We start from the raw sequence: 17,625 nt of genomic DNA, 5'->3' as shown, positions 1-17,625 counted from the left end.
ACGTTCAGGAAACTCTGGGAGTGGCTAATCGCAACACATACTGTACTGTATTTTGGACTTGGTATCCTGAAACGTCTTTGTAACTTGAGGCTATATTTTCACCGTGCAGATAAAACGTTCGTATTTTGAGACATCCAAAAGTAGAAGTACCACTGGATTATAAAGAACTTAAATCCGTGTTTATTTGATAACAACGTGAGTAATTTCACGGCACTTAATAACCACGGCGTGTAAATCTCCATAGAAAACATGCCGGAATTGCTCCGCGCTATGCAAGCTATTTAGTCATTATCAAACAAGCGTACTAGCAATTATAGCTAAAGCATGATAAATATACTCTCAAGCTAGCAGCCATTCTGTGGCCTGCTATTACGACAGCGAGAGGTGCTTTTGTCTCGCTTTTGGGCGCCCAAGTACGACAAACAAAGAAAGAAAAACACGTCGGTCGGAAAATAAAGACTAATGAGTCAACGCTAGTCAAACAAGCGCCGCGGCGAGCCGGCTGCTAGCTCGCTCACGTCGACGTGCTTTCATTAAGCGACGAGCGGCCATTTATCAAAGCTACGGCAAACAGCGTCCGGCCGGCATTTGATATATGAATGCAATAAACGCAAAACCGCATCCGGCAGGAATGTAGCGTGCGAAGATTTTCTGATGGTGAGCCTCATGCTGCTTCACCGAGTTGATACGTAGTTTTAAGCGGCACGGTGGATGGGTGGTTAGCTCGCAGCCCCTCGGTGCGGAGGTTCAGGGTTCAAGTCCAGCTACCGCAGCCTCCCTGTGTGGAGTTTGCATGTTCTCCCCGTGCCTGCGTGGGTTTCCTCTGGGCACTCCAGTTTTCTACCACATTTCCAGAAACATGCATGTCAGGTTAATTGGCCGGTCCAAATTGTCCCTAGGTGTCAATGAACGAGTGAGTTGTCCTGTAATTGGCTGGCAACCGGTTCAGGGTGTCCCCTGCCCACTGCCCGAGTATGGCTGGGATGGACTCCAGCACCCCTGTGGCCCTACTGAGGATAAGCGGTGCAGATGGATGGATCAATTATATTAATTTTGTCATATGCAAGTTGAAAAAGTTTTTGGAGAAAAAATTCTAGCTTCTAACATTTTCACAGTGACCGAGTAAAATAACAAAGAAGCAAATGAGTTAAGAAAAAAGCTTAATAAATAAAAAGCTAAATAAAATGAATGTACAAACAAAATAATGTATAAACAAATAACGCTACGTCATGAAAATAAGTTGAATTAATGACTTGAAAAGCAATCAAATAATAACATTGGGTCAATGAAAATAAAATACAACTAAATGACTACATGAATAAAAAAATACATACGAGAAAGAATCACAACTAGAAAATAGATGAACAAATAAATGATTAAAATATAAACTAAGAAAAAAGAATAAAAAACAAATAAAAAGGCAAATAAATAACAGTATAAAAAATAAGAAATTATAAGAATAAGTTGATTTACAGAATATACAAGACAAAAAAAATAAGTAACACAAAGAATAATAAAACTAAATCAAAAAATAAATAAAACTACATGATGAATACAATTGGATTAAATTAATTTAAAAAAAAGAAATAGATGAAACATTAAATATAAAAAATACATATGGGAAGGAATCACAACTAAATAATAGATGAACAAATAAATGATTAAAATGTAAACTGAAAAAAATAAACAAACAATTCAATAAAGAAAAAAATAAATAACACAATGAAAAATAAACGAAAAAGTGAAAATAAATTGATTAAAAGAATATATAGAATACAAAGAGAATAAAAAACACAATGAATAGTAAAATTAAATTAATAAATAAATAAAACTAGATGATGAAAAACAATGAAATAAAAACAAAAGAAAAAAAAATAATTGAATACAAAAAATACATACCAAACAACGAGTTGAATCATTTCCACATTAGTTTGTGTATGAAAACTGTTTAATTGAAGCTAATGATATGGAAAAAAACTGAAAAGGAAACAAACAAACAAAAACTTTAGATTGTAGAGATTGATTTATATTAAAACATATATAAATATGAATTCCAAAATATATATATGTTTTAAGACCATATTGCTTCACCTTATATTGTATGGATTCTAAATTCTTGCAGTAGAATAGAATAACTGCACATTATTTCATACGTAGTTGTTCCTAACTGAAAAGCACGCTCGTGTTTTACTTTCTTTTTTATCTTTCTCAAAACTTGCACCACGCCTCTGTAGACAAGCACTTCATTTCAAAGAGTTCAAGCCGGAGTGTGAACTTAACCTTAAACACACAAAAGTGGAATTTCATGCATGCAGGTTGCCGTACCGTTCGACCTGCGCGGCTTTGTGACTCGCCACCTGCCCGTCGCTATCTGCTCGCCGTTCTTGACCCGTCAACACGTGTCGCCCCGACAGTAAACAGGGCCGCTCTGTCACAAACCCCGCACACCCTCAAATTGGACCTTTGACAAATCTGAATAATCGTTCCGGGAACCTGAATTTGGCTGTGTGACGGAGACAAAGTTCCCATGCCAACTTCAAAAAAATGACCTTTGTTACTCTGAAAGAAGATAAAAATGACAAAGGGGCAGGCAATCAATCAAATTAAGTCAATTAATTGGATTAACTAAAATCAATTTGAATAATTCATCACTTTTAAAAACATCTCAAACCCTAATTTTAGACCCAAACCCAAATTTGTTTTCAAAGGCTAATATAAAGCTCTAACTCTAGTTGGAAAGTCTAGTTTGAAACCCTTAATTTTCTTTAAAATCCTAATTTGAGGCCCAAACTGTAGTTCGGAACCCAAGCCAGAAACGCAGAATTCGCTTACAAACCCTAGCCGGTTGGAAATCCTATTGGAAACCGTAAAATTACGTGAAAACACTAATATGTAGACAGTAGTTTGAAACTCCAGATGAAACCTTAAATGGTCAACAAAAAAACTAATTTGTGGGACAAACCCTAGTTCGAAACCCAAGCTGGAAATACTAAATCTGCTTCAAAACCTAAATTTTGGCCCGGACTGGAATTGGAAACCTTTCATTTACTTTCAAACCGTAGCACGAGGCCCTAGCCCCAGTTGGAAACCTAGTGATAAACCCTTAAATTACTTTAAAACCCTAATCTGAGGCCTAACCATAGTTTAAAACACTAAACTATATTCAAAACCCTAATATGAGGCCCAAATCCTATTTAGAAAACATTGTTGGAAACCCTAAAAAAATTTAAAACCCATATTTGAGACGCAAACACTAGTTTAAAACCTTTCATTGACTTTGAAACACTATTTTGAGGCCCAAACTTTAGATAGAAACCCTAGTCAAAAACCATAGATTTCATACCTGTCAACCTCCACGGCCCCATGCCCTTACAAACTGACATATTTTCCCATACAAAATAATCGCACACCATATTTATTTTTATTTTTTTCGGAGTGATGCATGATGGGAAATCCCCAGGCGGCAGACGCATGCGCACAGTAGCATCAAACCGCTCGCTTCGTTTGCAACGAAAAAAACGATACCGAGATAGTGGCTTCCGTGGCGAACTTATTAGTTTCGTGATAGTCGGTGTTTACCGGATGGTACCCATAACTGACAAATTTGCATTTTTCCGTACAGATAAAATGCATAATAAACATACTTTCTTAGGGGAAAAACGTACAGGTTGACAGGTATGAGATTTGCTTTTCATTCCTAATTTGAGGCCCTAAACCTAGTTGGAATAGAATAGAATAGAATAGAATATACCGTATTTTCCGCACTATAAGGCGCACCTAAAAGCCTTTATTTTTTTCAAAAGCTGACCATGCGCCTTATAATACAGTGCGCCTTATTTATGGATCAATATTAACTCGCAAAGTCTTGCAACTAACTTGCTGCCGCCAACTAGATTTTCCCCCGAACGCCAAGTAGTACGCGGTGTATGCTGAGATTTATTTACCGGCGTTTCATTGGCTAACCAATGTGTCAATCATCATTTGAATCGATCACTATTGGCTAAAGTTATTCAGAGGTCAAGGGGCGGATCCTTTTTATCATTTACAGGCTGGCATTGGCTTAAACGGCAAAACAAAGCCTGCAATTGGCCGAAAAAGATGAATGTGTATAGCACGTGGCTGACGGCATAGAGAAAGCATTTTTTTCTATTCTGTATTTGTAAATATTTTATTCTCCTGGATTTAATACCCTCACGGATATAAGAGGACATTGGCTGCACATTATTATGACCACAACGACTTCGGTGAGCTACTCCGCCGTTTTATATTGTCCCTGTATCTTGTTTTAGACTGAACTCGATGTTTCTGTGATAAGCGGTGCAGATAATGGATGGAATGGAGTGTTTATTTTTAAATTAAACTCAATTCCAAGTGTTTATTGTCATATGCACAGTAAAGTTGCGAGCGAAAAAGAAAATAGAAACTAAGGAATGGTTGGCATTTCTTGAATCTCAAGACTTTAACCTTCCGAATGATGGAACGATGCATTTGAGTGACATCGTACGGACACCGCATCCGCACGTGTTCTCGACACGTATTTGCGTCTTTGCAAGCTTTGGGAATGTTAAGGGGGTGATAAGTTGGACTGAACTATCTGACTGTTTTGTCGACGTTCCCATTGTAGCGCCTTATAATCCGGTGCGTCTTATGTATGTCAAAAATAGGACCAAAAACTATTTTTTTTGGGGTGCGCCCTATAACCCGGTGCGCCTTATAGTGCGGAAAATACGGTACCTTTATTGTCATTGTTACAAAATGGGTTGAACATCTCGTGACAACGAAATTGGACGTGGCACTCCAGTTTCACATTTAACAGTGAGGCTAAAAGAAAATAAAGAAGATAAAGGAACAAAGAAGATACAGGTTATAATTTACACAATATTTACACAAGAATTGTGGGCATTTAGGATGTTACGTACAATTTTGGGATCGTATTAGTGCAATATGCGGTGGTGCAAAAATAGGCAACATTTTATCTCTTCAAAGCTGTAATACGAGGCCCTTACCTTAGTTGGGAGCCTAGTTGGAATCCCTAAATTTGCTATGAAACCCTATTTTGAGGTACAAACGGTGATTTGAAACTGTAAATAATTTTTCAAGCTTTAATTTGACGCCAAAAGCCTGGATTAATCCCTAGATCTGCTTTTGAACCCTAATACGAAGCCCAAACTGTAGTTGGAAATTCCAGCCAAAAACTTAGATTTGATCTAAAAAGCTCGTTTGAAAACCTTGAATTTGCTTTAAAACACTAATTTGCTGCCTTAATCCGAGTTGGAATTCCTAAATTTGCTTTTAAACCCTATAATGAGGCCAAAACCTTAGTTTGAAGCCTCATCTGCAGACTTAAAACCCTATTTGAACCCCCTAACCTGAATACAGAACCCTACCAAACCTCGTAGAAAAACATCTGGACACTTTTCGACACATTTGCATTATGTGAAACGCCGGCACCTTAGCAAAATTGATTTCATGGGATGTCACCGTAATAAAAGCAAGCGTCGATAAATCAGTGACGGCCATGGCGGAAGAAATACTGCTAGGACGTCCGTCACAAACTCGACAACCGTTTTCTGGCAAATTCAACAACGGCTCTAAAAAAATAGGGACCATAGGGATACGAAGGAATGCTGAGGCATAGCTGTGTCATTCTCTCCATCTTGCCGGAGCCCCTTCTTCTCAACTCTGAATTTTGACGGTGACACGAAGAGCATGCTGGGATACAGTTTGTTTACGTTCAGGAAACTCTGGGAGTGGCTAATCGCAACACATACTGTACTGTATTTTGGACTTGGTATCCTGAAACGTCTTTGTAACTTGAGGCTATATTTTCACCGTGCAGATAAAACGTTCGTATTTTGAGACATCCAAAAGTAGAAGTACCACTGGATTATAAAGAACTTAAATCCGTGTTTATTTGATAACAACGTGAGTAATTTCACGGCACTTAATAACCACGGCGTGTAAATCTCCATAGAAAACATGCCGGAATTGCTCCGCGCTATGCAAGCTATTTAGTCATTATCAAACAAGCGTACTAGCAATTATAGCTAAAGCATGATAAATATACTCTCAAGCTAGCAGCCATTCTGTGGCCTGCTATTACGACAGCGAGAGGTGCTTTTGTCTCGCTTTTGGGCGCCCAAGTACGACAAACAAAGAAAGAAAAACACGTCGGTCGGAAAATAAAGACTAATGAGTCAACGCTAGTCAAACAAGCGCCGCGGCGAGCCGGCTGCTAGCTCGCTCACGTCGACGTGCTTTCATTAAGCGACGAGCGGCCATTTATCAAAGCTACGGCAAACAGCGTCCGGCCGGCATTTGATATATGAATGCAATAAACGCAAAACCGCATCCGGCAGGAATGTAGCGTGCGAAGATTTTCTGATGGTGAGCCTCATGCTGCTTCACCGAGTTGATACGTAGTTTTAAGCGGCACGGTGGATGGGTGGTTAGCTCGCAGCCCCTCGGTGCGGAGGTTCAGGGTTCAAGTCCAGCTACCGCAGCCTCCCTGTGTGGAGTTTGCATGTTCTCCCCGTGCCTGCGTGGGTTTCCTCTGGGCACTCCAGTTTTCTACCACATTTCCAGAAACATGCATGTCAGGTTAATTGGCCGGTCCAAATTGTCCCTAGGTGTCAATGAACGAGTGAGTTGTCCTGTAATTGGCTGGCAACCGGTTCAGGGTGTCCCCTGCCCACTGCCCGAGTATGGCTGGGATGGACTCCAGCACCCCTGTGGCCCTACTGAGGATAAGCGGTGCAGATGGATGGATCAATTATATTAATTTTGTCATATGCAAGTTGAAAAAGTTTTTGGAGAAAAAATTCTAGCTTCTAACATTTTCACAGTGACCGAGTAAAATAACAAAGAAGCAAATGAGTTAAGAAAAAAGCTTAATAAATAAAAAGCTAAATAAAATGAATGTACAAACAAAATAATGTATAAACAAATAACGCTACGTCATGAAAATAAGTTGAATTAATGACTTGAAAAGCAATCAAATAATAACATTGGGTCAATGAAAATAAAATACAACTAAATGACTACATGAATAAAAAAATACATACGAGAAAGAATCACAACTAGAAAATAGATGAACAAATAAATGATTAAAATATAAACTAAGAAAAAAGAATAAAAAACAAATAAAAAGGCAAATAAATAACAGTATAAAAAATAAGAAATTATAAGAATAAGTTGATTTACAGAATATACAAGACAAAAAAAATAAGTAACACAAAGAATAATAAAACTAAATCAAAAAATAAATAAAACTACATGATGAATACAATTGGATTAAATTAATTTAAAAAAAAGAAATAGATGAAACATTAAATATAAAAAATACATATGGGAAGGAATCACAACTAAATAATAGATGAACAAATAAATGATTAAAATGTAAACTGAAAAAAATAAACAAACAATTCAATAAAGAAAAAAATAAATAACACAATGAAAAATAAACGAAAAAGTGAAAATAAATTGATTAAAAGAATATATAGAATACAAAGAGAATAAAAAACACAATGAATAGTAAAATTAAATTAATAAATAAATAAAACTAGATGATGAAAAACAATGAAATAAAAACAAAAGAAAAAAAAATAATTGAATACAAAAAATACATACCAAACAACGAGTTGAATCATTTCCACATTAGTTTGTGTATGAAAACTGTTTAATTGAAGCTAATGATATGGAAAAAAACTGAAAAGGAAACAAACAAACAAAAACTTTAGATTGTAGAGATTGATTTATATTAAAACATATATAAATATGAATTCCAAAATATATATATGTTTTAAGACCATATTGCTTCACCTTATATTGTATGGATTCTAAATTCTTGCAGTAGAATAGAATAACTGCACATTATTTCATACGTAGTTGTTCCTAACTGAAAAGCACGCTCGTGTTTTACTTTCTTTCCAAACTGTAGTTGGAAATTCCAGCCAAAAACTTAGATTTGATCTAAAAAGCTCGTTTGAAAACCTTGAATTTGCTTTAAAACACTAATTTGCTGCCTTAATCCGAGTTGGAATTCCTAAATTTGCTTTTAAACCCTATAATGAGGCCAAAACCTTAGTTTGAAGCCTCATCTGCAGACTTAAAACCCTATTTGAACCCCCTAACCTGAATACAGAACCCTACCAAACCTCGTAGAAAAACATCTGGACACTTTTCGACACATTTGCATTATGTGAAACGCCGGCACCTTAGCAAAATTGATTTCATGGGATGTCACCGTAATAAAAGCAAGCGTCGATAAATCAGTGACGGCCATGGCGGAAGAAATACTGCTAGGACGTCCGTCACAAACTCGACAACCGTTTTCTGGCAAATTCAACAACGGCTCTAAAAAAATAGGGACCATAGGGATACGAAGGAATGCTGAGGCAAGACTAAAAAAAAACTAATGAAAAAGGCTTCCTCTTCAATGGAGGTGGGCTGGGGGTTCTGGTCTTCTCCTGAAATGGGACTTGCTCGGGTTTTCGACCTAGAGTCTGGGCCTAAAATGAGTATTTACTGCAAATTTAGGGTTTCCGGGCTTGAAAATCTAAGTTGTTTGTTAGTCCAGACATTTTTTTCCACGGGGCTTCTAAATATGCTTAGATCTTCAACTTCCATTCCCCTCTGTGACGCATCGCCCCAAATGGGGGAGGGACCTCATGAAAGGGTCTCCCTGAAAAGGATCCGCCAGCCCAGGCCCAAAAGATTTAAGGGGGTACGAGTCGAAGGGGTCGGCACGGTCAGTGGCAGCCTAAATGCTTGGCATTGTCTCCTGTGAGGAGATGTTCTCAGCGGGGAGTCCATAAAAACTCCCGGCGGCAACACTAACACTCGGGGGGCTCCCCAGGGGGACACCCGCAGACCTTCTCCCTGGGAGAAACAGCTGAGGGTACCCCCCTCTACCTTGTGTCTGTTTTTCTGCTCGTCTGCTCGGTTTTATCATTCCGCGACGTATAGGGAGGTCGCCCCATGAAATGCCGACCCCAGGACGCCTAAACCCAAAGTGAAACAGAAGCTTCTTTGTGACGACTGCCGGAGACAATCGTCTCGCATGCCTTTACCTAGTCTATATGTACACCCGGGGCACGGATGAGGCAGCGGATCGGAGGGCGTGGGGGGTCGGCATCTCCCCGATCCCTTTTGTGGAACGTTCCCGCCTGCCCCCCCCCCGTCTCCGAGCCTTGAGATGGGCAAACATGAAATCCGAGTGGAAAAGAACCATAAAGGCCTACAGGGGGATGACGGGTAAAGAAGTGCCGGGGGTAAAGGGGGCCGCTTTGGCCCCGCACCCCGGTAAAACCCTGCAAATGGGTGTGAAAAGAGTCCTTATGAGGACCTGGCTGTTATTCCACAGCAGGATTAAGAAGCTGCCAGCTCCTGTATGTCTTTGTCTTCTCTTTTTTTAAATCTCTTATTTTCACAGGAAGATCAGTTCTCGAGTGTCTTCTTAGGGAACATTCAGACAGTCCTTCTTTGGTACTGTTCTGCAGTTTGTATTTCAATTCCAGCAACTTTCCAATATGTGACCTCGAAAGCACAATTGAGTTGAATTTCCCTCAATTATCTGCCATTTATCTGGGGTCAGGACCTACCTTTCCCAAGCCACTTCATCCAGCACATTTGACAAGATCCAGAGGAGTTCCCATGCCAGCCTATATACGGAATCCCTGCAACAGACCCTGAGTCGTCTGCACCATCACCTGTCAATGGGACATGCTTAGGAGGAATCTGGACCAGATTCCCAAGCCACCTCAACACTGTAGGGTTATTTTGCTTTTAAATTTGGTTTAGAGGCCGGGCATTAATTCCTTAGGTTTTCAAACTAAGGACATACTTGCATGTCCATGGGTGAGTCTGTTCCGTCTCCATCTATCTGGGGTGGGATTGCCCAGACATCCCTTACCCAACTACTTAATTCAGCTCATCTGACAAGATCCAGAATAGTTTTCATGCCACCATAGACACATAGTCTCTGCAGTACGTCCTGGGTCCTCCCAGAGATCCCCTGCCGGTGGGACATACCCTAGAGGCATCTGGACCAGATTCACGACCCACCTCAAGTAGCTCCTCTTAAGGCAATTAAGGTTTTTGGGTATCAAGACACTGTGTAAATCTTATATTAGGGTTTCAAACTAAGGGCATACTTGCATCCCCAGCCACTTGGTCCAGGAGAGTTCTCAAGCTAGCCTAGACACATGGTCTCTGCAGCAAATCTTGGGAGTTCCCTGTGACACCTGCCAGTGAGACACAACCAGGAGACGTCTGGAACAGATGCCCGAACCATCTTATTTTCTTCGAGTTTTTCTTGCTTTTCCTATCCCCAGCCACTTCGTACAGCTCATTTGACTAGATCCAGAGCAGTTCCCATTAGAGCCTGGATACAGAGTCTTGGGTCATCCCGGGACCACCTGCTGGTGGGACAGGCTCAAGAATCATTTAGACCAAATGCCCGAGCTACCTCAACTGGCTCCTCTCAAGTCTTTTTTTTGTTTTTAGATTTGTTTTCAAGACAATGTTTGAGTTTTAGATGATTTTAGATTTCAGACAACAAGAATAGCTTGTTCATCAAAATCCTCACCAAATGAAAGTGATAAAAGTGACCTTCTGTCATGTTTTTTTTTTCTTTGCGACCAATTCCCTGGAAGCGAGAGTCGAGCCAAGAAGAATTTGGGTAAGCCGGGGACACCGCGCCGATGTCACGCCCCCACCCCGACTCCCTTCTGCCCTGTCGCTGGCTAACTTCTCATTCAGGAAGATTTACAGTAATCTTCCTGATCAAAGCTAGCATTGCAATCCCATTCCGCTAATCCGCTTTGATGGCGACTCGTGCACATGTAATAACGCTGAATTTTTTTTTTCCGTTTGTCAGAATCTTTTACTGGAAAACATTCAAATATGAGACTATTTTTGTCTTTTATTGGCTCACTATAAATGTATCATGACAGAGTTATCATAAAGTGACAGTGTGTAATAATTGACCACCAAAGGACATTGTGGTTAAGAATAGAGCTGAAACTTGTGCATTCAGAGAAGACACACTACGAAAGCTCGAATAATACCACTTTACAAAAACTTACTTCTGAAATCTGTTCATTTTGTGAGAATGGCTGAATTTCATCCAGCAACAGGACATGAATACTGCTGTTAATCCCCGGGGGCAGCACCAAATGACAGAGCGAGTTAGATACACTTGGAGCGGCTGAAATCAGCCAATAACTGGAGTTGGTCAAAACTGGTCTAATTGTCTAATGCTAGTGGTAGAACGTACTTAAATAGCCAGGTAATGATATCTAGAGCACCCAGAATATATCAAGCGTTGGAAATCAGGCTAATCAGGCTTGAGTGGCTAAGAAAGGAAACAGTGGAAAAAAAGATGACAAGCATATCTCAATCACGGAACTAAGTGAGGTTTGCTTGCATAAGCAGCTTTAGGAGGCGAGTGACACTGAGGGAGGAACCGGGAGCAGCTAACAGTAGCAAAAGCGGCCAGCGGTGACTCATAGCCTTCCGCCAAGTGGCTGACATACATGGCTAGAGAAGAAAACAGTGGAAAAAAATAGAGAACTGGGGGAAAAAGCGAGCATTATTGTGAGAAAGTAGCTAATAACAATAGCAACTAGTGGTAGACTGTACCTAAAAGGCCAGTAAATGATTTCTAGCAAACACAGAATTTATCAAGCGTTGGAAATGTAATCATGGAAGCTGGGGACATGAGTGGCCAAAGAAGGAAACGGTGAACAAAAAGATGACAAGCTCTCTGATCTCGGAATCACGGAACTGAGTGACGTTTGCTTGCATGAACTGTCGAAGGCAAGTGACACTGAAGGACGAGCCAGTAGCATCTAACAATAGCAATAATGGCCAACGGTGACTCATAGCCTTCCGCCAAGTGGCTGACATACATGGCTAGAGAAGAAAACTGGAAAAAAATAGAAAACTGGAGAAAAGAGCGAGCATTATTTTGAGCAAGCAGCTAACAATAACGATTGTGGCTAGTAATAGACCGTACCTAAAATGCCTGTAAATGATTTCCAGAGCACCCAGAATTTATCAAGCGTTGGAAATGTTATCATGGAAGTCAGGGACGTGAGTGGCTAGGGAAGGAAAGAGTGGAAAAACAAGATGACAAGCTCTCAGATCTCTCAATCACAGAACTAAGTGACACTAGCTTGCATGAGCAGCTTTGGAAGGCGAGTGACACTGAGGCAGTAGCCGGGAGCGTCTAACAATACCAATAGTGGCCAGCGGTGAGCCATAGCCTCCAACCATGTGGCTGACAAATGGCTAGAGAAGAAAACAGTGGAAAACGATCGAAAACTGAAGAATAAATCAAGCATGTTTTTCAGAAAGCGGCTAACAATAACGATAGCGGCTCGTGGTAGAGCGTAGTTAACATGAGTGGCTACAGAGGGAAACAGTGGGAAAAAAAGACGGAAGGTGAATTATGGAACTCTGGTATGTGCAGTAAGTGACGTTCAGTGCTAAAAGCACCACCTGGATAAGCTAGCTGCGCAAAATCGTCATTTGGGCTTCCGTAAGATTAAAATAGCAGCAAAATATCCTGTGCGGGTTTGCATGTTCTCCCTGTGCCTGCGTGGGTTTTCTCCAGGCACTTTGGTTTCCACCCACATTACAAAATCGTGCATGCCAAGTAAATCGTGCCTAGGTGTGAATGAACAATAGTGTCCCCTCCCCTCTGCCCGAAGACAGCTGGGAGGGGCTCCGTCACCCCCGTGACCCTACTGATGATAAGCGGTGCAGTGAATTAGATGGATGGATATTTGATTCCATAGTGTTTTATTTAAATGAATGAAATATTTTCACACCAATAAGGGTGTGATACATACTGGGCCTTTAGCGAAAGAAAGATTATCCACTAAACCAGGGGTGTCAAACTCATTTTAACTCGGGGGGGGGCACACGATAGAACAAACATTCTGTCGGGGGCCGGACTAGTAGATTAAAGAGAAAGAAAAAGAGAGATAAAGAAATAAGAGAAAGGGGGAGGGAAAAGGAGAGAGGGCAGGACAAGGAAAGAAAAAAGGGAGAGGGAGAGAGCGCGAGAAACAAAAGATGAAAAATCGTGAGAGAGGGTGAAAAAAAGGGAGAGGAAGAAAGAAATCCAAAGAGAAATAGAAAGACAGAAGGAGAGAAAATAGAAAAGAAAGAGCGAAAGGTATGAAGAGAGAAAGACAAAAGAGAGAAAAGGAAACAAGGAAGTTAGAGCAAAAGAGGTTAAAACAGAGAGAAGGAGACAAGGAGCAACAAAGGAAGAGAAAAAGAGACACAGAGAGTGAAAGAGACAGAGACAGAGTGGGAGAAAAGGCGTGGAAAAGAGAGAGAGAGAGAGAGAGAGAGAGAGAGAAAGAGAGAGAGAGAGAGAGAGAGAGAGAGAGAGAGAGAGAGAGAGAGAGAGAGAGAGAGAGAGAGAGAGAGAGAGAGAAATAAATACAGTACAGTGTTCGAGGCACCTGGCTTTGGCAACATCAAGATGACATATTTCAACCTGCACCTTGTTTCTCTCTTGCGCTTCTCTGAGTGTTGTCTCGCGGGCCGGATTCAATCCCTTAGCGGTGCCTGTTTGACACCTGTGCACTAAACAATCTGAAAGGGTTTATAAATCAGAGTTTTAACTACAGAGATGTCAATCAAACCCCAGGTACACCTTCATTATTCAATCATTTTTATCATTTTTGTATTTTTTTTGGGTACTTTTGTAAATAAAATGAGATCTCTAATTAGAAAGAAAAGAAAAATTACCGTGGTTTGGGCAATTCATTCATCTTGATTCAAATGAAAATCTTGTGGCGCAGTGCTCCTCTAGCGGTGATTGTGGTAATTGCATGTGGCTCTGTTCTCATGGGTTATGAACAGGGTTGGGTAGGGTTACGTTAACTTGATTACTTTCAATTACTTTTGGATTACTCCAATACCAAATATACTAATAAAAGACAAAAGAAACTAAATATGAATAAAATTACTAAATTTTGTGCAGGCTTGGGGAGTAACGGAATACATGGAGCGGCAAAAATGATGTTGGCAAGCTCATCTCATCTCATCTCATTAGCCGTACCGCTTATCCTCATTAGGGTCGCGGGGGGCTGGAGCCCATCCCAGCCATCTCCGGGCAGTGGGCAGGGGACACCCTGAACTGGTTGCCAGCCAATCGCAGGGCACACAGGGACAGACAACTCATTCGCTCATTCACACCTAGGGACAATTTGGACCGGCCAATTCACCTGAAATGCATGTTTTTGGAACGTGGGAGGAAACCGGAGTACCCGGAGGAAACCCACGCAAGCACGGGGAGAACATACAAACTCCGCACAGGAAGTCTCGAGCTGGATTTTGAACCCACGACAGGTTCCCATGACATGTAAGCAAGCTGTTGGATTTATTTTCATTTTGTTTCTGTCGCATTTTATGTTCGTTTTTCCGGAGATCAAAGAGATCAAAGCCAGGAGAGAAAGCTTACCACGTGTTGTGAGTCATCATTTTATTCATATTTAGTTTATTTTGTCTTTTATGAGCATATTTGGTATTGGAGTAATCCAAAAGTAATTGAAAGTAATCCAGTTAAAGTAACCCTACCAAACCCTGGTTATGAAACAATGATGCCCTTATCAGGGGGTTAAACCATGTTTTTTACCAACATTAAAAAAATCAATTAGTTTAATAACATTAATTTAGGGAGATTTTGGATAGTGTGACCCTTTTTTCCTTGAGACTAGACAATCAAGTTTTTACAATGTAACAAACTAATGATTTTTGGTTGGTGGGGGCAGGTGGGGATTCAATAGCAATGATTGTGTGTTTTTTACTGTGAAATATGACTCCAATTTTTACATTCTTAAAATATGGCATATTTGGTGATTTTTAACCTAAGAATTGTCTTTTTTTTAATTAAAAAAAACACAAAATTGTTATTTTGACCCCTGGGGCTTAAGTGTTTTTTTGTTATTTATTTTTGTTCATCTCGAAATAAGCTCAGCGATCATTCAATCTGCAGGTTGTCATCGCAAAAAAACAAACAAACGCGGGCATTCAATGAAGATGTTCGATGAAAACTGTCTGAAATATTAAAAAAAAAACATTTTGAGATCTCGACAGAAAGGTCAATCACTGAATCGCTATTTTATGCTTCTAGCGACCGAATCGGCACAATGAGTAGAAAAGCGTGCCAAGACATTTAACTGACTTTTATCATTTTATCATTTTCATTTGGTTGTCGTTGTCTGTTTGTTTTTTTCTTGACTTATAAAGCTTTTGCAAATATTTAACAATATTTCTTGTTTTATTAATACTATGTGGTATATTTATGAACATTAGTGTACCTACAGGGCAGTTGCAGTTTATTTAATAGGGCGTTGGCTTACCTTGGAACGGATTAATCTTGCTCCAATTCATTTGAATGGGAAAATGTGTTTCAGTTTACAACGGTTTCATGATACGATGTCACAGCTTGAACCTATGAAAATTTGTAAGTAGTGGTACCAGGTAATAATTTATAGATTATTAGAGACAAAATACATGACCACAGAATATATATATATATATATATATATATATATATATATATATATATATATATATATATATATATACTGGACTGTCTCAGAAAATTAGAATATTGTGATAAAGTTCTTTATTTTCTGTAATGCAATTAAAAAAACAAAAATGTCATACATTCTGGATTCATTACACATCAACTGAACTATTTCAAGCCTTTTATTATTTGAATATTGCTGATTTTGGCTTACAGCTGAAAAAAACTCAAAAATCCTATCTCAAAATATTAGAATACTTCCTCAGACCAAGTAAAAAAATAATTTTATAACAGCAAAATAAATCAAACATTTGAAAATGTCCATTGATGCACTCAGTACTTGGTTGGGAATCCGTTTGCACGGATTACTGCATCAATCCGGCGTGGCATGGAGGCAATCAGCCTGTGGCATTGCTGAGGTGTTATTGATGCCCAGGATGCTTCGATAGCGGCCTTCAGCTCATTTGCATTTGTAGGTCCGGTGTCTTTCATTTTCTTCTTAACTATATCCCACAAATTCTCGATGGGGTTCAGGTCAGGGGAATTAGCAGGCCAATCAAGGACAGTGATGCCATGGTCAGTGCACCAGTTACTGGTGGTTTTGGCACTGTGGCCAGGTGCCAGATCATGCTGGAAAATGAAATCCTCATCTCCATAGAGCTTTTCAGCTGATGGAAGCATGTAGTGCTCTAAAATCTCTTGGTACACAGTTGCATTTACTCTGGACTTGATGAAACACAGTGGACCAACACCAGCAGCTGACATGGCTCCCCAAACCATTGCTGACTGTGGGAACTTCACACTGGATTTCAAGCAACTTGGATTTTGCTCCTCTCCAGCCTTTCTCCAGACTCTGGCGCCTTGACTTCCAAATGAAATGCAAACTTGCTTTCGTCTGAAAAGTGGACTTTAGACCACTCTGCAACTGTCCAGCGCTTCTTCTCCATAGCCCAAGTCAGACGCTTCTTCCGTTGTCTTGAGTTCAGAAGTGGCTTGACCATGGGAATACGGCTATTGTAGCCCATTTCCCGGACACGTCTGTGAACTGTGGCTTTTGATACCTGGACTCCAGCTTCAGCCCACTGTCTTTGAAGCTCCCCCAAATTCTGGAAGCGGCTCTTCTTCACAATTTTGTTAAGGCTGCAGTCATCTCTCTTGGTTGTGCAGCGTTTCCGGCCACATTTTTCCCTTCCAACAGACTTTTTGTGGATATGCTTTGAAACTGCACTCTGTGAACAGCCTGCTCTTTGAGAAATTTCTTTTTGTGTCTTACCCTCTTGATGGAGGGTATCAATGATGGTCCTCTGGACAGCAGTCAGATCAGAAGTCTTCCCCATACTTGTGATTTAGTTTACTGAACCAAGCTGAGTGTTTTTAAGGCTCAGGAAACCCTCGCAAGGTGTTTCGAGTTAATTAGATGATTCAGGTGATTAGTTGAATAGCCTACTTGTATACTTTTTCATGATATTCTAATATTTTGAGATAGGATTTTTGAGTTTTCTTAAGCTGTAAGCCAAATTCAGCAATATTAAAATAATAAAAGGCTTGAAATAGTTCAGTTGATGTGTAATGAATCCAGAATGTATGACATTTTTGTTTTTTTAATTGCATTACAGAAAATAAAGAACTTTATCACAATATTCTAATTTTCTGAGACAGTCCAGTATATATATATATATATATATATATATATATATATATATATATATATATATATATATATATATATATATAAAATCAGTGTTCATTTTACCTCTGAAAAGTGATGGATCCCAGGGACCCGCATGCTCCAAAATCTATGGGTCCCAACAGAGATCTATGGGTCCCCAAAATTTTGTGTTATCGCGGTTGAATTTGTAAATCGGCGACAAATATATAATATAAATCTATATATTCATTCAGTTTTAATCATCAGAGTTTATTGGTAATACAAATCAGTTATCACTTCAAGATTTTTCATTTCACAACAATATTGTACATTATACAAAATATTATTGCTGAAATAATTATATTAATCTATATTTTCATTCGGTTTTAATCATCACAGTTAATTGGTAATACAAAACAGT

Source organism: Urocampus carinirostris, chromosome 19 (assembly GCF_059441175.1).
Source record: "Urocampus carinirostris isolate Australia breed hairy pipefish chromosome 19, RoL_Ucar_1.0, whole genome shotgun sequence".
Lineage (NCBI taxonomy): Eukaryota > Metazoa > Chordata > Actinopteri > Syngnathiformes > Syngnathidae > Urocampus > Urocampus carinirostris.
This window is presented reverse-complemented; position numbering follows the sequence as displayed.